The sequence below is a fragment of the Phodopus roborovskii genome, unplaced genomic scaffold (genome assembly GCF_943737965.1).
Source record: "Phodopus roborovskii unplaced genomic scaffold, PHOROB, whole genome shotgun sequence".
In the NCBI taxonomy this organism is placed as follows: domain Eukaryota; kingdom Metazoa; phylum Chordata; class Mammalia; order Rodentia; family Cricetidae; genus Phodopus; species Phodopus roborovskii.
Window position 1 is genome coordinate 80,139 of NW_026125538.1, and position 23,117 is coordinate 103,255.

The window sequence follows — 23,117 nt, forward strand, 5'->3', positions numbered from 1 at the left end:
GGATGAATACATCCAAGTAGAGGTGGCAGGTTGAACTTATATGCATATAGAAAAGGAGCCATCAACTATTTTGTTAGGCATGGTAGAGTAACACAAAAATGGAATTTTAGAATCATGCAGACCAATTCGAATATTGGTTTTGCCACCTTCCAGCCTTATAACTCCCTCCCCCCATGCTATTTTCCTCATCTATAAAGTGAGGTGAATGGCACTACATTTGCAGGGATGAATTTTGATAACCAAGCAAGTAGAAGCATAGACATCGGCACACAGGAGATGTTTGGATGTCTACCTGTTCTCATCTTCCTTCTATATCTTATTAAAAAGCAACAACAAATGACAATGAGACTAAGTCAGGATCTTCTGCCACTAACCAGGAACATATGCCAGCGCATAAGTTTGCAGGGCAGGGCTCTCAGAAAAGTGTGCAGCCCGCATAGAAACTGCTCTCAAGTAGCCAACAGAGAGATGCGATTAATCTCTCTGTTCATGTCATCACATTCCATCCCAAGAATTAATAGAGGTAACAGATAACGACATGTGGACCGTGAGAGAGGTGAGACATCCTGGGCAGGGCTAAGTCAATTAGAAGTAAAGTCAGGAGTGGAACCTGCATAACGCATACAGTTGTTGTCCCCTCTATCAATACTTCTTTTTACCCTGGATGTTAAATTTAGCATAGGCTATTTTTATTACATTATTTATTTATTTATCTAGTGCATGGGTGCATAAGCTCATGTGGAGGTCAGAGAACAACTCGTGGGAGTTATTCTTCATGTCTTTCCACCATGAGAGGTCTGGTCTGGAGATTGAACTCAGGCCATGAGGCTTGGCAGCAAGCACCGTTACCAACTGAAGGCATCTCACTGATCCATCAACAAAGTATTTTAATACTTATTTTTACTTATGAGCAGGAGGCTAAAAAGCCGCACAAGAAATGCTGTGCATGTCTTCAAAAGGGAACTTAAAAGCTGGAATGCTTTGCTTCCAAATTGCTTTCATGCTCTTTTGGGATTTTTTATTGCTATACTTGAGCAGTTTGAAAAGAAGTGCTTTAAAGGTCTCTTTCTCCATGGTCATGACAGTGAGTTCCCCCACCCCCCCCCCTAGTCATCAAGGTCCTCTGCTGGAATTTCCCACTGTTGCCACCTCAGCTCTTAAACTACGAATTATCTAGCCAACTGTTTCTCTTTCCTGAAAGAACTTTTTTCCTCTATACTGGATTTAAAATTAGAGAATGCCCAAGCATATACTCTTAGTAATGTAGAGGAACAAGCAGTCACTGGATGTCCTGAGCAAGCATTTGACTCCTTGTGGCTAGTTGATAGCAAGTTTCTCATCATGCCTCCCACTTCAGTTTCTTGTGAATGCCAGCCTTTGGACTGAGGCTTGGAATCCAGGTCTACACGTGGCTGACAACATTCATGGGGCCTTGACTTCTGTGGCTACATGCTATGGTGTCTCTTCATATAGTTTGAATCAATGGCAGATCATGATTTTTTTTTTTTTTTGCCTTTAGACAGCTCCAGACAAAAGCTGGACCACCCACAGCACATCCTGCTATTTGAGGACACCATGGCTATTGTTCTTACATGTCCTGACAGTTTATGAGATGATACTCCTCCCTGACATTTTCTGACTTAGTTGCCCGCATTGGTCTGGCTGAAGGAAGAACTGATTAAAGAAATGGAAGCATGAAGAGACCAAGGTTTACTCTTCCTATAGGTAAACTTAGACCTCTATACAAATGAAGAGCTCTGCATATTTGCACATGAAGCCAGCAAGATTGTCTCATTTCTTTGTGATGTTATATGTATGAGAGAGAGAGAGAAAGAGAGAGAAAGTGAAAGTGCACCTGTCCTTAGTCACTCCCCACTTGAAGTAATAGCAGAAGCTCACTTTGCATAAGATGGTCCATCAAGGCCTCCTGCTACAGAGTCAGGGATTCTTTCCCAATTAGAGCTAGACAGCAGCCATCTCTGTGCTGGCCACAGGTTGCCACCAGGAATGCCCTAGTGAACAAATAAGGACAGAGAATAAAGAGACAGGTCTGCACTGCCTACTCGTTAGGCAGTATTTGATGTGGCTCAGGAAACTGTTCTGAGAAGGAAGTGAATTGATGTATGAGAAGGACTCTGAACAGGGCCTGGCACTAACATAGCATTGATTATCAGTAAGGATCAGGGACAACAACTAATTCACAATACAACAAAACCGAGAACACACATGAAAGCCATCAGACAAACAAGGTTCCTAGGATTCACCCTTTGCCTCTTCACAAACTTTATGATTCAGGAGATATCAGCCACAATGAAGCCCTCCATCTAGGTAATACTGATTCTGATGCATACACAGTTCTCATAAAACTTTACATCACTTATATATGAATTGGACTGGTTCTTATTTAATGTCTACAACTGAGGACTTCTATTTCCTATGGACTTCTATTTCCTACTACAAACCATCTCTAGATTTTCCCACAATCCCTTTAACTCTTTCATCTACAATTTCTGAAACTTGTCCACAAAACTCTTCAGTCAGTCAAATTCTTTAGATTGTGTCCTCTGTGGCCTGTGTTGAGGAACTGACACTGTCTTAGTTTTTTATGCAGACATTTTCTGAAAGTCAGTCTGTCCGCACTACCTACAGGTTGCACAAGTGACCTTTGATGCCTTTCTGCCTCAATTCCTCCCCCCTACCTCTTTCCCACTTTGAACCCAAAGAACAATATATTCATGCACCAAAAGTATGGCTCACATAGATAGTTCTTCATTCAATTCTGTTTCCCCAAATGAAACCCTTAGCTTCTCTTTGTAATAAACAAGGGGGGAATGTTCAGTTGCCAACAAACCAACACAGAGCCCTTTTGTCTATGCTGGAAATGTTTATGGTAATATCATTAATTCACTTACTATGTATTTGTTAACTCTACAATGTGGCAGGCCCCATTCTGACCATAGAAAGGACAGCAGCCAATTAGAAAAATGCTCTCCATCTTCCAGGGCCCCAGGGGGTCACATTGCTAAACATGATGAGTGTGGTAGCTGAGTACCTGTGGGTGAAATTAACTTACCCTAGGTGGTTGAGAAGGCTTCTTGGAGGAAGTATAGTTTAAGTTGAGACCCAGTACAGTGGCTGGAAAATAAGTGGAGGTAATGGAGAGGACCAGAGAAGGATGGGACAGTTTGGGCAAAGGACAGGAGGGAGGGGTGCTAGGAGGTAAAAATGGTCAGTGTGCCTATAGCAAAAAGGGCACAAGATGAGACAGGAGAATCAGCCGGATAATACAAGACTTTGTGACCAAGTTAAGAACAAAGGTTTTATCTAGTGACCAACAAGAAGCTATTGTGGGCTCTCGAGAAGAGACCAGCATATCCAGGTCTTCAAAGTCTCTCTCTGATGGTAGTGGAGAGGAGGATTGATGAGGGTATGAGCAGATGAAGGGAGACTGATATACAGCCAGACACTTTCAGTCAAAGCAAAAGATGCTCTTGTTTGAACCAAGAACATGGTGGCGATGGTGGAGAGAGTAAAGAGCATTGAGAAATAGGCTGAGGAAGAGGTGGGAGTTAGGAGGATATGGCAAAGAAAGAAGGTAACAGTCTGGCAATTAAAGTTACATGGCTTGGTCACTAGATGGGTGTGATTACCACTGCCCAAGAAAGGGAACATGGCATGAGGTCAGGGCTGCAGCATCGGGAGCCCTGTCCTTTGAAGAGAAAATTGTTAGGAGCCCCTGGGTCACACAACACACTCAATCATGCACAAGTGCCCATGTCAGACAGCTGATGGGTAATACTGCTGTATAATAGCAATGCCTCCCTTCGGGGGTTAACTAGATATTTAAGAAATAACCACAAGAAGGAGTTCACTCCCAAACTTTCCCTCTGCTTCCGTCAACAAGATCCTAGGAAGGGCACCCAGAGACATGCAGATCCATACAAACTTCAGCAGATCAGCTCCAATCATGATCCAGAAAATCATCAAACTCAAGGCGAAGAAAATTAAGCCACATGCAGCACAGCATTAAAATGGAATCAATCTTATGTACCCCAGAGCTATTTTAGGACTTTGGAAAACACTTATTTAATTAATTACAGCCTGCAGTGAAGCTCGTTTAAACTCTGCTTTGTACTTATGCTAACACTAGGAGAGGCAAGGAAGAGAGTACAGTGTTTGTTTCTAATTTTAAATAAGCACACAGGTTTCTCACTCTGGAAATGACTTAGGGAAACAGGAACACCGTGTGGCATATGGAGGTGCCATCTAGATGGCTGTCAGCTGTCTTTATCTTGCACAGGAAAAAGTCCCACAAGGGACATTGAGGTCTATTTACCAAGGCTGGCTGTCTGGCCTGTATTCTCTTAGAGGCATATGACACTTCTTTAGACCATGTTCTCTGCTATAGAGTTCCAGGGTTCACTGCCTTTATCCTGACGCTAATTCACAGTTGTAATCTTATTATTCTTCTCAAAGTGTACAGTCTTATTCCAAAGCTCCTTCAAATTAGGGATTCATTTCACTTTGCTTCTGTCTGGAGTTGGTACATAACTTTTATTGATGGAAATATGCAGGCAGTGAACAGTGAAATTATGCATTTACTTCGCTCAGTCTTGATACAGTTAGCTACTAGCTTAAGTTAATGTTAGTCTATTAGCTTAAGAGTAATTCAAGGTATTTATATAAGCAACCTTGTTATTTATTTATTTATTTTTTCTGACAGGAGTCTCATGTAGACTGGCTTTGAACTTCTTACATAGTCAAGGTTGACTGTTAATCCTCTGATGCTACAGCTTCTACTTCCCTCCTAAGTGCTGAGGTTAGAGGTGCACACTACCGTGTCCAGTTAGTGCCATATTGAGAATCAAACCCAGGGTTCCTTCTGTGCATGCCATGCAGACACTCTACTAGCCAAGCTCCATATCCAGCCCAAATATGCTGTGTGTGTTTTTTCACACACAATATTTTCCATGTGAAGATACACGAACAGATTGGTGTTAGTGTGGATGTTTTCTTCTTTTCCTCCAACCCCTAGGGAAATTTATACCTCACATTTAATTACCTTCTGTGCTTACTGTTATTTCTAAGCTGCTTTAACAAATAGATACTTTTTAAGTAGGAAAGGAATATTTTGAATTTATAGGACATTTGTTTCTCTCTCAAGAAAGCATCCCACATTTACAGTTTGTAATGATGAAAGAATGCCTAAAGAAGCAATTTATAGTGTATTTAGTAGAAGATTAAAATATAGCATATGGCTGGGTAGTTGTCATCAGCTAGAACAATAATTCCCCACCTATAGGGGGTTTAGTAAGCATTGCTCTTGATTTTGTTTCATACTTTGTGATACCTGCAGCTTCTTAGGAGAGTACATACTACTCTCATATGAGATGATGGGTAATTTTGATTGTCAGTTAGATGGAGAAATGCTTAGGAGATCAGTGAGGTACATCCCTGAGGGTTTGTGAATGTGTTTTCAGAGAAGATTAACCACCCGACTGTGGGTGGTGCCATACCTCTTAGTGTGGGGCCAGGATGGAATAAAGAAAGAAAAGGGGGAAGGCATCCTGTCTGTGCTTCCTGGCTGCCCTGATGAGAGCTGAGCCATTGTGCTCCACATGCCTTCCCACCACAATGCACTGAAACCTTTGAAATCGTGACCTCCCACCGCCTGCCACCCTGTAAGTCTTCCAAAACTGCTATACACATGCATGCACACACTGGCACACTGGCACACACACTCCGCAGAGGCATGGCTAACCTGCAGGAGGCTCAGCAGAGTCCTAGAGCAGGTATGCCTGACATAAATTTGTAGTGAAAGGCCAAGAGTGGAAAGATTCTTTGGGTCAAGGACAGTAACTCTTTCTGGCAAGGGACTTTCATCTTTCCTTCAGTCTGGTATGTCTGATAAATTCTTATGCTTAGTCTCCCTGAGATGACTAAATCCACCCATGTGTCCTACAGTAAGATAAACTTACGCAGTGGCTGCTTTTCTACTTTCAGGAATAAGTCATTGGACATTTTTCGGTGGAATGGCATAACTCAGGTAATGTTTTGGAAGCCAAACTCCCTGGGGGAGGATCATTGTTAGGGTTTTCTTTTGGATCAGAGTCCTTGCATATAGCAATCAAAATAATAGAAAAAATGCAATCTGGTCCTTGGTTGTGTAGAAATAAGAGAGGGGGGTTTCTTTTGTTCTTATGAGGACTCTTCTCTATGAATAACCAAAACTTAATACAAACACCACTCCTGAGCTGCTGCAGCCCTGAAAAGTGGTAGCAACACAGAGTGCATATGCCACCTTTCCCTGTTTCATTATTTAGATCCAGATCCACACCCTTCTGATGTGACATGTACCTATATTTATCTCATAAGTCTGTCAAAAAACACTGCAGTTGCCTTGTGAGATGAGTCTACAGATACAAAAAGGCCAGTGCCCTTTGAAAAAAGGATTTTGCACTTCAGACCAAAATGTCACATTGTGTTGTCAAAGACACACACTGTTTAGAATGCACCTTGTTGGGGCTGTGGGAATGTTCTCAGTCATGACGCTAGGGCATATTATATTTAAATTAATGTAAAAGTGAGGAATGCTTTTCAGAAAGGGCTTATTTCAAATATGAGGCTTTGACAAGTCCAAATGCTCATTGGATGCCACCCCCTAGTTTTATAAGGAAAATATAACAACTTGGAGATTTTTTTTGGTGGGATGGCATAACCCAGGTGATATTCTTGGAAGCCAGACTCCCTGGGGGAGGAACAACTGATCCAATTTACCCAGCCTCTTCCTTCAGAGGGGAACAGTGTTGTGCCTGCCTTCGTGTCTGGGCATAATGTGAAGCAGAGGCTTTCACCAATCTCTGTGTGGCAATTATTAGCACCTAAAATTTTTGAGCTCCCTCATTATTTCCTAAAGTGATGTGAATTCTTTTGTGGGATTCTTAGTAGAGGGTCAACCCATACTCCTGCCCCTCCCCTTGGAGGTAAAGCTGCTAGAGTTTGCATTAAAGGAGCCTTTCCTCTTTTTACAATCACCAGAAGCAGGCCTGAGGTCTGCAACTACTAGACATAGATCAGTGGTCTACAACCTCTAGAGGAAGGTCAGTGGTCTTTCCTGGTAGACAAGATGCTCAGATGTCCATGCCATCACTTAGTAACCATCTCTCCTAGTAAGTGTGCATTCAGAACCACTTTCAATGAAGGCTTTCGCCTATGTATTTGCAATAGAACAATAAAACCTACTTTATTTTAAGTCAGAATCAGAATTTATTCCTGCTACTCACAAATAGGATTCCTGGAGATTCAAACAGACTCATGCATTAATGAAATGTAACCAAAGCAGAGAAAAGCCTAAATTTGCTGACATTTGGGTGTAACAGGTCATGAGGTTTCAGTGTCATGCCAGGATTACCTTGGAGTTTAAAAATCACTGAAACAGGAAGCTGTTTAGAAGACTAAAAATTAAATTTCAAGATAAAATCCAAGATGAAAATCAATACACACATTTTATCTAAATCCAGAGCTAGGTTAAAATTTAGGAGAGGATGGCAAGATCAATTGGAAACACATCACTGCTATGTAAACACTCACTTAAAACTTCTCTACATTATTATCTATTCCCTACTCCATAGTTCTAGAATGTTGAATTTTTCTGTTTGGAATTTGAGTTTTTGGAATGGAAAAATGATGAATTATAAAATGGTAAAATGAGAAATTTTTTCAGGGGAAAAAAACTCCCTCACTTCTATAGTTGAGTCTTTACTAAAATGCTTTTAGAGCACATCACCACCTTCTGGTGGCACACATGCTGTAAAGTTGCAGTGTTTTTTTTTTGTTGTTGTTGTTGTTGTTTCTTAATATCTAAACTTGCAATCAAAAGTATGAAATCCAGGGCCAAACAATTGACAAATAGGAACTCATAAAACAAAAAGTTCTCCCTACAGCAAAGGAAAGAATTGGGCAAGTGAAGAGAAAGCCCAGAGAGTGGGAGAGAATCTTTGTCAGCTGCACATTTGATACAGGATCATTGACCAGAATGTACAAATACTATATTTAAAAAAAGGAAATTAAGAAAACCAACAACTGAATTAAAAATGGGCTATGGATCTGAACGAAGAATTCTCAAAAGAAGAAATAAAAAAAAGGCTAACACATATCTAAAAGATGTTTAACATTCTTAGCCATCAGGGAAATAAAAATTAAAACTCCTTTGAGATTCCATCTTATCCCAGTCAGAAGACTAACAAAACAACCTAGAATAAATGCTGGTAAGAATGCAGAGAAAGAGGAACATGGTAGTGGGGTTGCAAGCTAGTGCAGCCACTGTGGAAATTAGTGGGGAGAATTCTCAAAAAGATGAATATAGATCTCCACACATGACCCAGCTATACCACTCCTCAGCATGTACCCAAAAGGCTCAAGTATCCCACTATAGAGATACCTTCTTGGTCATGGTTAATGCTGCATAGGAAATGGAAGCAGCTTACATGTCCATCAACTAATGAATAGATAATGAAAAGGCAGTATGTGCTGGATAGTTTTATGTCAACTCGACACAAGCTTATGTTTCCTGAGAAGAGGGAGCTTTAATTAAGAAAATGCTTCCATAAAATTGGGCTATAGGCAAGCCTGTAGTGCATTTTCTTAATTAGTGATTGATGGGGAAGGGCCAAGTCCATTGTGGGTGGTGCCACCCTGGACTGGTGTTACTAGGTTCTATAATAAAGCAGGCTGAGCAAGTCATGAAAAACAAACCAGCAAGCAGCATCCCTCCATGGCCTCTGCATTAGTTTCTGCCCCCAGAATCCTGCTCTGTTTGAGTTCTTTGTTGATAACTGTTATGTGATATATTTTGCTATGTTAAGCTTAAAAAACCCTTCTTTTTATTTAGACAGAAAAGAGGAGATGATGGGAGATGTCATTCTGTATATGTTTCTCATACTGGTTAATAAATAAAGCACTGTTGGCCAATAGGAAAGGAAGATAGGAGGTACTAGGAGACAAGGAGGAAGAGGAAGGAGTAAGGAAGGGTCAAGATGGAGAGTCAGGAGAGAGCAGTATGCAGCAGCCGGCTCCTGGTAAGAAGACCACATGGAAATACATAGATTAACACAAATGGGTTAATACTTAAGACAGAGCTAGCCGATTAGAAACTAGCACCTGGCCAATAGCATTGTATCAAATACAGAGTCCCAGTGTGTTATTTGGGGCTGGTGCGGTGGCAGAGCAAGACCAGGTGGCGGGTAGAAAAACCATACTTGTTACAGTTCTTGTCTTGACTTCCTTTGATAATGAATGGTGCTAGAGAAGTGTAAACTGAGTAAACTATTTGTTCCCCAAATTGCTTGGGTTGTGGTGTTTCATCACAGCAATAGAAACCCCAACTAAGACATAGTGCACATACTTGGTGTAATTCTATTCAGCTGTAAAGAAAAATAAATTATGAAATTTGCAAGTCAATGGTTGGAACTAGCAAATACTATACTGAGTGAGATAACTTAGGCATAGAAAGATAAATGCTGTGTATTCTTTCTTATTTTCAGATACTAGATCTAAATATGTGACCTGAAATAGCTGTAGAAGCCAGGAATGTAGAAAGGGACAACAATAGGAGGGATAAGGATCCTTAGAGAAGGGGCTAGAAGGACATTGGTGCTATGAAGAGAAGAAGGGTGGTGTGGGGGAACTTAACTGGAGATAGGAGAGGAAAGTAATATAGAGGGAGAGGGAGGAAGGAGAGATAAATAACATAAAGGTTGTTTGAAAAGACACAAGAAAGCATCATTTTATAACATTACTTAAAATACATATGTTGTATATGTGTATGTGTACATATATATTTTAATGGCATTATGCTACATGGGGCAATAGTTCCTTACCAAAAGCTATAGGCTATCTAACAAAAACCCCAGTGTTAGACAGGAAAAGCACCCTTCAAGTTGTTGGTCAGGAGGGTCAAAGAGACCCCTCAAATAATACAGGCTGTTGCCATTGCCATTGATTGCTTCCGAGAGTTTGATGAAGATACCATACTTTACACAAGCTGGAACTTAATCTCATAGTACTGGGAAGTGCTATTTATGTATCCAAGGATAAAAGTAATCAATAGTCCTACCCAACTATAAAGCCTCCAAACCCCAGTAATGACTGGATAGGCAAAATGTTAATAATGATGCAACAGTGGCACTTGTATCGTAGGGGTAACCAACAAGTCTGATTTAAGACCAGTTCAATAGGAGGGAACTCAGTCCTGGTACTATAAACCTACTTATGGCTAGAGAACTAGGTATTGAACCCTAGTATAGAACCTACTGCTTCTGTTTTCCTAAACAAATATAGGTTTTAATTGTACTCTAAATAGTTATCTTCATACACAGATGAGTGTATTTTTCACTCTCATCAAAGAAGTTTCTTTCTGAAGCAGATAAAGACAACTGCAGACATTCACAACTGCCCAAAATTCAGACAATAAATAAGTGATCATATGGTGACCAACTCCACTTGTCATATCTGTAACATATCCCCATGCCTGAAGTTCAATGAACATTACAGAAGAGGAGAGAGAGGAAAATTTAATATCCAGAGCAGGACTAAGATGCCTGATGTAGGATAGTGTCTTCTAGACATGAGAAGAGTACTACACCCATGAAATATCAACAGTATAGTTGTCTACACAAGACCTGCATAATGACCACATCAGCTGACACACCAAGGTGTATGGGAAATTATACAAAGCTCTGTGCTTAGATCAAAAGCTACAGGCAGTGGATGGTTGATGATTCCTAAACACAAGCATATAGGAGCAACATGAACTGGATTCAGTAGATCATTTGTTCATCATGGTTTTTGTCAATTTGACACAAACCTAGATAAACCTATGAAGAGGAACTCACAATGGAGGACTCGGCTTCATCAGATTGGCTTATGGGCACATCTTTGAGAGCATTCCTTAAATTATTAATTTAATAATAATTATTAATTATTAAATGTAGTAGGGCTCAAGCCATTGTGTGTGCAAGGTGCCATCCTTGGTCACATAGGCCTGGATTATATAAGAAAGGCAAAAAGCTAGTATGCAGCTTTCCTCCATAATCTCTGTGTCAGATCTTGCCTCCAGGTTCCTACTTTTAGTTCTTGCCTTGCCTTTCCTCAATGATGTGATGTAAAGTATATGATGAGATATCCCCTGTTCTCCTCCAATGAGAAGAGGTCATGAATTCAAGAGTGAGTGGGGTGGGGGACACAGAAGGAATTGTAGGATCCTGGGAGAGAGAAGGGTTGACAAGATAGAAATACATCATGGATGAAATTCTCAAAGGATCAAAAAGTTAAAATGTAACAAAGGCACTTCTCCAAACTGAGAAGCTGGTGGATGTTGATAGTTTCCTGGGAAGGAAAAAGCAGTTTCTGAGGGTGTTGCCACAGGTAGGATTTGAACATTCAGTGGATGCGCTACACCCATGTATGTGAAAGAACTGATTAGACTTGTGGGCTATGTAACAGAAACACACCACTGGGTTGGGCAGAAAACCTGGTGAAGAAGTTGGAGGGTGGAAATGGGGGTGAATATGATCCTATTACATTATATTCATATGCACGAAACTGTCAGGAATAGAGAAAAATTATAACAAAAAGGCAATGACAGCCTCAACTCATATGTACAATAGCAAAAAGACAGGGCATGTGTGTGTGTGTGTGTGTGTGTGTGTGTGTGTGTGTGTGTGTGTGTGTGTGTAACAGTTCTGGCTGTCCTGAAACTCACTTTGTAGATCAGGCTGGCCTTGAACTCATAAATATGCCTGTCTCTGCCTTCCAAGTGCTGAAATTGCAGGCATGTGACACCATTGTCTTGGCTACTTGACACAAGCTAGAGTTATCAGAGAGGAGAGAATTTTTTTCTTTCTTCCTTCCTTCCTTCCTTCCTTCCTTCCTTTTGCTTCTTTTGATGAACCTCAGGCTACTCTCTCTCTTTTTTATATTTATGTATTTATTTATTTATTTATATATTGATCCCAGTTCACTCTCCCTCCCTCCCTTCCTCTCTCCCTCCATCCTTCTTTCTTTCCCTCTCTTCACCCCCTCACATGTATCCTGACCACCCTCCCCTCATACCCCTCCCCACTCCACATGTAGGGTGATGCCATCCAGGAGGGGTCATCTGAATCTGTCATTTGAAGTGGGGACTAGGACTTCTCTCCTGTCTCTAGGTTAAGGGAGTATCCCACCACAGGGGATGTGCCCACAAGTTCCTTTTGTGCACCAGGAATACATCCACTGTCTGAGGTCCCTTAAACTGCTCAGGCCTTATAGCCGAGACCCATGTTCAGGGGGTCTGAGTAGGTCCCATGCTGGATTCCCAGCTATCAGTCTGGGGGCCCGTTAACTCCTCCTTGTTCAGGTCAGCTGTCTATGTGTTTCTGCAGTGTGGTCTTGTCCTCCCTCTCTGCATCTGGATTCTAGTCCGACTCAGTGTTTAGTTGTGGGTGTTTGCTTCTGTTTCCAACAGGTACTAGATGAGGGCTCCATGATGGTGGATAAGTTAGTTGATCTCATTATCAGGGAAGGGCATTTATGGTAGCCTTTCCACGGTTGCTCAAATTGTTAGTTGGAATTGGTCTCTGGACATTTCTTTAGGTTCAGTGTTTTCTTCAATCCCATAATGGCTCCCTCTTTTATGTTCTCTCTCTCTCTCTCTCTCTCTCTCTCTCTCTCTCTCTCTCTCTCTCTCTCTCTCTCTCCTGTCTTCTATTCCTCCCCTGACTTAATCTTCCTAGTCCCACATGCTTTCCTCTCCTCCTCTTCTCTTTCTCCTAGTTCCCTCTCCACTCACTGCCCACCCTTCACTCTCCATGTGCTCTGTACAACTTGTCCCTTCCCCCCTTCTGTGAGGAATACAAGGTGGATTCTAAGAGATTCATATAAGGTCCCTCACAGGAGGAGAGAATTTTCAATTGAGAAAATTTATCCTTAAGATCTGGCTATAGATGTGCCACATCTTCTTTATCCATTCTTCAAGGGTGCTTCCAGGCTCTTGCTATTACAAATAATGCTGCTACAAACATAGCTGAACAGATGTCTTTGTTGCATGGATGTGAATCATTTGAGTATATGCCTAAGAGTGGTGTCCTGTGGTGGACTGATTCCCATTTTCCTGAGCAACTGCCATACTGATCTCCAAAATGGCTGTACAAGTTTGCTCTCCCACCAGTAGTGGAGGAGTGTTCCTCTTTCTCTACATCCTCTCAAGCATAAGTTGTCATTGGTGTTTCTAATTTTAGCCATTCTGGCAGGTTTCTCAGTGTTGTTTTGATTTGCATTTCCCTGATAGCTAAGTATGTTGAGCACTTTCTTAAGTGTCTTTCACCCTTTTTGATTTCCTCTATTGAGAATTCTCTCTTCAGTTCTGTACCACATTTTTTAAAAAGGATTATTTGGTGTTTTGTTGACTAGTTCCTTGAGTTCTTTGTATATTTTGGGGATCAGCCCTCTGTCAGATGTAGGATTGGTGAAGATCTTTTCCCAGTCTGTGGGCTGCCATTTGGTCTTGTCTACTGTGTCCTTTGCCTTACAGAAACTTCTCAGTTTAAGGACATCCCATTTATTAATTGTCAATTTCAGTGTCTGTGCTCCTGGAGTTAAGTTCAGGAAGCAGTCTCTTGTACCAATTTGTTCAAGGGTACCTCCCACTTTCTCTTCTAAGAGGGTCAGTGTGCTGTATTTATGTTGAGGTCTTTGATCCATTGGACTTGAGTTTTGTGCATGGCGACAGACATGGGTCTATCTACAGTCTTCTACACACCATCATCCAGTTGTGCCAACACCATTTGTTGAAGATGCTTTTCTCCTTTCATTGTATATTTTTAGCTGTTTTGTCAAAAATCAGGTGATTGTAGGTGTGTGGGTTAATATCAGGATTTTCAATTCTATTGATCTACCTGTCTATTTTTGTGCCAATACCAAGCTGTTTTAAGGACTATAGCTCTGTAATAGAGCTTAAAGTCAGGAATGGTGATGCCTCCTGAAGTTCCTTTATTGTATAGGATTGTTTTTGTATCCTGGGTCTTTTGTTTTTCCATATAATGTTGATTATTATCCTTTCATGGTAAGTGAAGAATTGTGCTGCGATTTTGATGGGGATTGCATTGAATCTGTAGATTGCTTTTGGCGAGATTGCCATTTTTACTATGTTTATTCTACCTATCCAAGAGCATGGGAGATCTTTCCATTTTCTGGTATCTTCTTTAATTTCTGTCTTTAAAGAAACAAAGTTCTTGTTATATAGGTCTTTCACTTGTTTGGTAAGCATTACCTCAAGATACTTTATGTTGTTTGTGGCCATTGTAAAGGGTGATGTTTCTCTGATTTCTTTCTCAGCCTCTTTGTCATCTGTATATAGTAGGGCCACTGATTTTTTTTTGAGTTTATCTTGTTTCCTGGTAGTTTGCTGAAGGTATTTACCAGCTGCAGGAATTCCCTGGTAGAGTCTTTTTGGGTCACTTATGTAAACTATCATATCATCTGTAAATAGTGACAGTTTGATTTCTTCCTTTCCAATTTGTATCCCCTTGATCTTCTCTTTTGTTGTCTTATTGCTTTAGCTAGGACTTCAAGTACAATATTGAAGAGATATGGAGAGAGAGGGCAGCCTTATCTTGTGCACATTTACATAATGGGATACTACTCTGTGGGGGAAAGAAACAATGGAATCTTGGAATTCTCAGGCAAATAGATGGAACTTGAAGAAACCATCCTGAATGAGGTAACCCAGCCACAAAAAGAGGAACACAGTATGTACTCACTCATATATGGATTTTAGACCTAGAGAAAAGGATCACCAGCCTATAATTCACACTTCCAGAGAAACTAGAATACAAGGAGGAATCTAAGAGATTCATACAAGGTTTCTCACATAAGGGGAAAGGAACAAGATCTCCTGAGCATATTGGGAGTGGGGGGGAAGTGAGTAGAGTGGGAGCTAGGAGAAAGAGAAGGGGAGGAAAGGGCACCACGTGGGACTAGGAAGATTAACTCAGGGGTGGAATAGATGAGAGAGAGAGAGAGAGAGAGAGAGAGAGAGAGAGACACCATAAAAGAGGGAGCCATTATAGATGTGAAGAGAAAACTGACTCTAGAGAAATGTCCAGAGACCTACAAGACTAACCCCAACTAACAATTTGAGCAACAGTGGAAAGGCTACCATAAATGCCCTTTCCAGATAATGAGATTGATGACTAACTTATCCACCATTATAGAGCCCTCATCTAGTAGTTGATGGAAACAAAAGCATACACCCATAGCTAAACACTGAGCCTAACCCAAGATGCAGAGAGGGAGGACAAGACCAGGCTACAGAAACCCACAGAGATAGCAGACCTGAACAAGGAGGAGCCAATGGGCCCCTAGACTGATGGCTGGGAAATCAGCATTGGACTGACTCAGACTCCCTGAACATGGGTCTCAGTTAGAAGGTCTGGGCAGTCTAAGGGACCTCTGACAGTGGAGCCTGTCAGCATACAGGATGTATCCCTGGTGCACAAAAGGACTTTGGTGGCACATTCCCCATGGAGGGATACCCCCTTAGCTAGAGGCAGTGGGGAGTGCCTGGTCCCAGCTCCAAATGACTTGACAGATTTTGTTGACCCCTCATGGAAAGCACCACCCACCCAGTGGAGTAGTGGGGGGGAATGGGAAGAGAGAGTGGTTGGGGGCATGGGAGGGAGGCAGAGAGGGAAGTAGGAGGGAAAGACAGGGAACTGGGGTTGATTTGTAAAATAAGAAAAAAATATAAATTAAATATAATTTAAAAAAAAACAAAACAAAACAAAAAAAGATCTGGCTGTAGGCAAGCCTGTGGAACTTTTTTGTTTTTTTGTGATTAATGTGGGAGGACCCGCCTCTTTGTGGGTCTGGCCATGTCTGGGATGGTGTTTCTGGGTTCTATTAGAGGGCAGACTGAGCAAGCTGTGGGAAGCAAGCAAGTAAGCAGCACCCCTTCATGGCCTCTGCATCAGCCTCTGCCTCCAGGTTCCAGCCTTGCTTGAGTTCCTGTCCCACTTGTAATGATGAACCGTTATATGGAACTGTGAGTGAAGTAAACCCTTTCTTCCTAAGTGGCTTTTTGTCACAGCGTTTCATCATAGCAATAGCAATCCAAACTAAGACACCATCCAAAGATTTATAAATCAGTATGTTGTACTAACAGCTTTTGGAAATCAGTCCAGTACCTCAGTTGTAGTGCTCAGGCAGATGGCGTTAAATAGCTAGAACAGAAGGCAGTACATGAAATGAAAGGTTTACAGACCAGTCTCATCTGCTTATAGGGCTGAAAGTGCTCTGAGCTCATTGGAATGAAATCTACTCACAAGAGAATGATCTAGAACACCATACATCAAACTTTTGATAGTGGAAGATAGAATTCAGAGTTGATTTCTAACAGTTTAAAACAACTTTCAGAGCCTGAGTGAGAAACATAAAAGTTCACTTCAAAGTTGACATTGCTTTTTGAAAACAGGCCACCTTTTCTTTCTATAAAAGGCTTTAAAGTATCTGAAGAAAGTGTTGTAAGATCAAAGTAGGAACAATATGCTTCGTAGGTTAAGGGTTCTCTCTGTTTGCAGTTAAGACAGTTAAGGATAAGTTCCTGTTTGTCTTGTGCACGTTACAGTTTCTGTTTGTAGTTAAAGGGCAAGTTCCTGGTCCTGGGTTAAGTCCTTGTAAGTTAAGATTTCTATTTGTAATTAAGAATAAGTTCTTGTTTCTTAGATCTGATGTAAAGTGCAAAGCATGTTTTTCAACCTACACTAAACTTGTACTTGCGACCCCATTCACATGATGTATAACCTTGTTCCTTTCCTTTCATTGTATTTTTCTTACAATGTATAATAGCCAACACTCTCACCCCTGTGAGCACTTCATCTCTCTATATAAGGGACCTTAAGAGGCCAGCAGGGGCTACTCTATCACATCCCTTTTGGGTGAGAGAGCTGGCTGGTCAGTCCCGGGTGCATCCCAAAATACAGCTTGCTTTAATTGGACAATTGTGGATTCTGTCTTTTCTCCCCATGAGTCTCAAGTTTAACAGGATGTGAATGGAGCATCAGAGCTAAAGGTTGAAAGAAGGGCAGTTATCCTGGTGTAAATATAAAGAAAGAAGGGGGGAAGAAAGGAAAAGAATTATCCAGCTCTTAGGTGGCATTATCCACAAAGGGCTGGGTGCTCCCACATTAACCATTAATTCAGAAACTGCCCCATAGGCTTGCCTTCAGTCCGATCTTATGGAGACATTTTCTCAGTTGGGTTTTCCTCTTTTCAGATGATTATAGCTTGTTCAAGCTGACAGAAAGCTATCCAGGATAACTACATACATATACATTCATGAACACACACACACACACACACACACACACACACACACACACACACCCTGGGGGAGGTGCGTCACAAGATATCAGGCCTCCCAAGAGAGATGGTGACATGGGCTGGAGTTCACTAGTGTTTGGAAGACAAACAAACCTGAGTTGGCATGGTGCCTACTGTCTGGGCCTCCACCCTGTCTCTGTAGAACTAATATCAGTACCCAGTTAAGTGATACAAATAAAGCGTCAAGCACATAAGAGATGCTTGATAGGCATCTTCTCTTCTTTGTTTCTTCCCTAAGTGAGTTTTCCCCCAGTCACAAAGAAAACACACAGAGACAGCCCCAAAGATGAGATTGTAAACTTGAGTAATTTTCCAATCCTTGTCTGGGGAGAAGCATCTACTGAAATATCAGCATGGTGGGGTTTTATTCCACCTATAGCCAAACTTTCCTCTTGCAAGCTATATATAAAAAGGATCCAAGAATACTGTGGGTTTAAAGATATCGGGCTAGGGTAACACTGGGTAAATCGATAAAGATTTATTGCGATAAAATCTGTCAATTTAATTCCTTTTAATAATGTTGTCAAAAGATGGTAGCATATTTGGAAGCAAACAAACAAAAACAAACAAACAACCCCCCCAACCAAATGATAACAATGAAACAAAACTTTGCTAGAGAGGAAGAGAACCTCATGACAAGAAAATGGAAAACTCCTTCAGTAGATCAGGCTTTTAATTACCTTTTCTTTCTAGTTTAGTGCCCAGGCACAGTGGTACAGTATTTCAAATTAGGAACATCTGGTGGTTTCACTGCCTGTGAGTCCTCTGTGTACAGTGAGTCCCCAAGCAGTCTGGTGCCTGTGATCAGCATATCTCTGAGGAACAGGTTCTTCGATCCCAACACTCTCAGAAGGCAGGCAAGTTCTTACAGCTACTAGAAGTACCAGTATTCTACAAGGAACTAATAGTTAAGAATACAACTCCTCCTATAAATACCTGCTGTGTGATGGGTATTGACACTTACAGTACTGGTTACACAGAATGCTGAGCCCTTTGGGGGGGGGTCTCTCCGGGTTGTATTTCTTAGCTGTAGACAATTTGGTGACTTGGATGTGTTTTTTTTCCCTTCATAAACATTGTTCTTCTCCCCTCTGATGCCCTACAGCCATGAAGGCTGTTCTATTTCAAAAGCCTAAACATTAAAGCCGTGTATTGAAAGTTTCTCAGCCTATGCCATGTAACCAGCCTCCCACTTATTGGCTTAAAACACCAGTGAGTTATCATGGCTTTCCACTCACAGGTTGCTGGGACCATTCCTTTCTTGGTTTCAGCTGAGCTCACTCATGTTCCTGTGATCAGAAGGGTTAAGATGGTCATATGTACATCTGCACTTGACTGGCTTAGGTGTTTCAGTTTTCCCTATTTACAAGTAGAGGTTTGAGGGAACAAAGTAGCTACATTTTCCTTTCCTTTCCTTTCCTTTCCTTTCCTTTCCTTTCCTTTCCTTTCCTTTCCTTTCCTTTCCTTTCCTTTCCTTTCCTACTCTTCCTTTTCCTCCTCCTCTTCTTCCTCCTCCTTCTTCTCCCTCTTCTTCTCCCTCTTTCTTTCTCTGTCTCTCTCTCCAAAATGGGGAAAATGGAGGGCAGGTGACTTGGAAAACCAGAAGCTCAGAAAAATCCTCAAGGCCTACATGTGGAAGGCTTAATTGGGTGTTGCAATATAGTCTCAGTCTGCACCAAAGGATGCAACTGTTAGCACAGTTTCTTCTCCACACACTCAGCAACTCTAATTAAAGAGCCAAGAGGCAACTGAACAGCAGTGGGTGGTGGCCCAAACCTGGACAGGTACTAAAAACTGGAGCTCCGGCCTCTGCTATGGCTACACACTGTGATCTGATTATGAATTTGAGACATATATCCTTCCTTGCCCATGTCTTTCTATGGTGATAGCATAGCTGCTCACAGAACATGCAGAAGACATGAAGATGTCACTGATGAGACAAAACAGTAATGGGGGGGGTGGGGTATGTTTGCCCAGTGTGAGTGTTTCAGGGGCCTTGGGTTTGATCTTTAGCTTAGAGGAGTGTGAAAAAGAAACACACACACACACACACACACACACACACACACACACACACACACACGGGAGGGAGGAAGAAGGGAGGGAGGGAGAGAGAGAGAGAGAGAGAGAGAGAGAGAGAGAGAGAGAGAGAGTAAGAGAGAGAAGAAGACAGAAAGAAAGAGAAAGAGAGGACACAGAATAGTACCAGGAGACAATTTCCCCAATATTTTGATTGCTGCTCATCTGTGGTACACTGTAGGAGACTGGGGTCTAAATGGAAATTTAACCCAAAATTTAAAACATTTCATTTGAAAAAAGGCTATTCATCAAGTTCTTATATAAGACTGGCAGCTGAAATTTTACTCCACATCACAATAAACAATTTTGGGAAACACTGTACATAGCTTTCTATAAACCAATAACTAAAACTTTACAAGATTTTCAGGAGAGGACCTGGGAATGTAGATTAATGATAGGATGATTATCTAGCTTGTGAAAGATTGCAGTCTCCAGCACTGTTTTACACACACACACACACACACACACACACACACACACACACACACACACACGCCCAGAGAGAGAGAGAGAGAGAGAGAGAGAGAGAGAGAGAGAGAGAGAGGTGTCTGATATTGCTATGCATGAGAAGAGAGAGAGAGGGGACAAGAATTTCACTTAATTCCCAAAGCAACTATTGGCTGGTTGTTGATCTTTTAATCAGTGACAGCAGGAGATGATCTACCACAGTTACTGATCTCCACTCCTCTTATCCAGTCCCTGTTCCTCAAGGACCCACAATCCTCAGTATACCATCTGCCTCCCTTTCAAGGCTAACCAAGAGTAGGCGTTTATTACATTGACCAGAAATAAAAGCCTGCCACTGTCATTGACTCTTGACTGTGAAGGGTGGTGCTTCAAGAATGAACAATGCCCAGGAACTATGAACAGATAACTGGAAATGAGCCAATAGCAGTGACAAAACGTTGCAGTTAGGTGTCAAAAGACAAGTTTGTAGCCTGTAGCAGCAGAGTTTGCCAAAGCACCTAGCTTTAGACTATTGAGCGCAGGCCTCAGATATGAACACATTATCATTGCGCTAAACTCTCCTGTAGTGTCCTAATGCACATTTTATTACTGTAAGCCACACTTCATTGGGCTTTCTCAAAGAGGCTGAACTGCAGACAGTTTCAGCAAGATGTAGCAGGGCAGCTGGACTAAAACAGCAGATGAGCAGAAGCCTGGCATGCACTGTACCCAAGGGCAGAGTGGTAGAATTAATCATTTCCAAATGCAACTAATTGTATCTTCTATTCTGAAGTAAATAGCACTAAGGCTTATTAGATTACAATATTTATAAGCAGTGAAAGCTCAGCATGAACCAGGGTGGTCAGAAGAAAGGAAATTCTACCAGGGTAAGGATTTGAACAGGCTTGGAGAAAGGATACAAATATATGAGTAATTTATGCATTAAGGAATTTTGAGAGGTATCTTAATTATTTCTACAAGTACAGGTTCAAAATTTAGAAAGTTGATTTCTTAATCCCCAAATGCTGGCACATCCTTACTCTGGGAAAGATTCCATTCCATCTGACTCCTGTGGAGTGCTGTCTCACCTGAACCCACTTATTGATTCAATAAATTATTGCAAGTGCCTATTTATATGGCCCTCATTCATCTCAACATTACAGGCAGTGGGAATTCAGACAGAAAGAAAAATGGCCCCATTTTAGGAAGAGGAGTTTCTAATAGCCTACTTGGCTTGAAAGCTTTCCTTTGAGAAAATCTACCTGAATCTACCTACTTGGCTGTTTTCTGCCTCGTTGTTATTTTCTGCCCAGTTGTTATGTTCTGGTGTTCCCATGGATACCCATGACCTGGTGTGGGTTATTACAAGAAAAAGTATTTATGGAATAATAAAATGAACAGGCAGATGTAATCAACCAGCCTTTCAGCCAAATGAACTTTCATTTCTCAAAATCACTGGAAGTTTTCCTGATTCCAGGTTTAACATTTTAAAATGATTATTGCCCACAGGCAGGCTTTGTTTCATACATTTGAAATTTTTTATAAATACACTCATCTCCACCTTATACATACATTTAAAGCTATATACCTTGGAGCAGAGAGTAGTCTTCCTCCACACTGAACACAGAGAAATTATTTTCAATCTCTTTTTACAACTTTTGAAGATAATACTTTTCCTTTGCATAATTCGCTGGCCATGAGCAGACTTTGCATAGGTGACTCCAGAACTCCATGTATTCAGAATCTCCTCAGAACACTCACAGCTCACATACTGCTTTTCAGTTCCTATAACAAAACTATGGCCAAGGCAACTTATAAAGTATTTAATTGGGTTTATATCCCAAAGTGTTAGAGTCCGTGATGACAGAGCAAACGGATGGCAGCAGAACATCTAGAGCTTATATTTTACTTTAAAAGCAGAAGGAAGAGAAATCCTGACTGGAAATGGTGAAAGTCTTTGAAAAACATCAAAGCCCACCCCTATTGACTCCTCCTACAACAAGTCTACACTTTCTAACCCTTCCCAAACAGTTCTTCCTACTATGAATGAAGTATTCAAACATGAGCCTACGGGGTCATTCTCATTCAAACCACCCTGTACATGATGCTTAGAGGTAGGGTTTCCAAGAATCGAACTCAGAAATAGATAGTGTTGGGATAGAATCTACAGGATGCTCCCAGTGCTAATGATGTCATTAGAATTCCAAGTGTTATAAAACACCCCATAATCATCTAGTAGAAGGATACATCATTCCCTGGCTCCTAGAGAACCAAGTTTCTAAAGAACCATTCAGCCCTCCAGGTCCAGCCTACACTGAATGTTCGTCCGTCCTTCTCTGTCCCCTTGGTCACTGGGACATTTCTCTGGGTGATATTATGACTTGGATCTGAAATGTCCTCTGTAGGCTCATGTTTGACACTTTTGTTTCACAGTCATGGAATTTTTAGGGGTTAAGTCTGGCTGGTCAACGTAGGTCACTAATTTTGGGACATTGAAGGTTATATGCAGTCCCTGGTTGTCTCCTTTCTCCTCTGTCATGATGGAAATAGACTTCACCAACTGCTCCTACCACCATGGACTTCTCTGCCATGTTCTTCCTGTCATAACATACTGACCGCCACCCCACTGAGATCATGAGCTCTAAATAAATCTTTTTTTTCTTCTAGTTGTTTTAGTCAGGTAATGTCATAATGTAAAAGCAACCAAAAATGTGGTAAACATCCTGCTGTCTTATTTAGTCATAAGATATGACAAAAAGGCAACTTGGGGAGGAAAGGGTTTATTTCATTTATATTTTTGTATCATACTCTACCATCAAAGGAAGTCAGGGCAGGGATTCAAACATGGCAGGAAACTGGAGGCAGGAGCTGATACAGAGGCCATGGATGAAATTACTGGCTACTCTTCATAGCTCAGCCTGCTTTCTTATAGAACCCAGGACCATCAACTCATTGTCCCCCACACAATGGGCTAGGTAGGTCCTCCTCCATCATTTGCTAATTAGGAAACTGTTCTACAGCCAGATGTTTTGGAGGCATTTTTCTCAATTGAGGATCCCTCTAGCTTGTGTCAAGTTGGCATAAAGCTAACTAGTACACTGGCATTCCTTAGGGGGACTTGTGCTCTTAACCACATACTAGCTTCAACCAGGGAAGTCCATGGTTTCTACAAG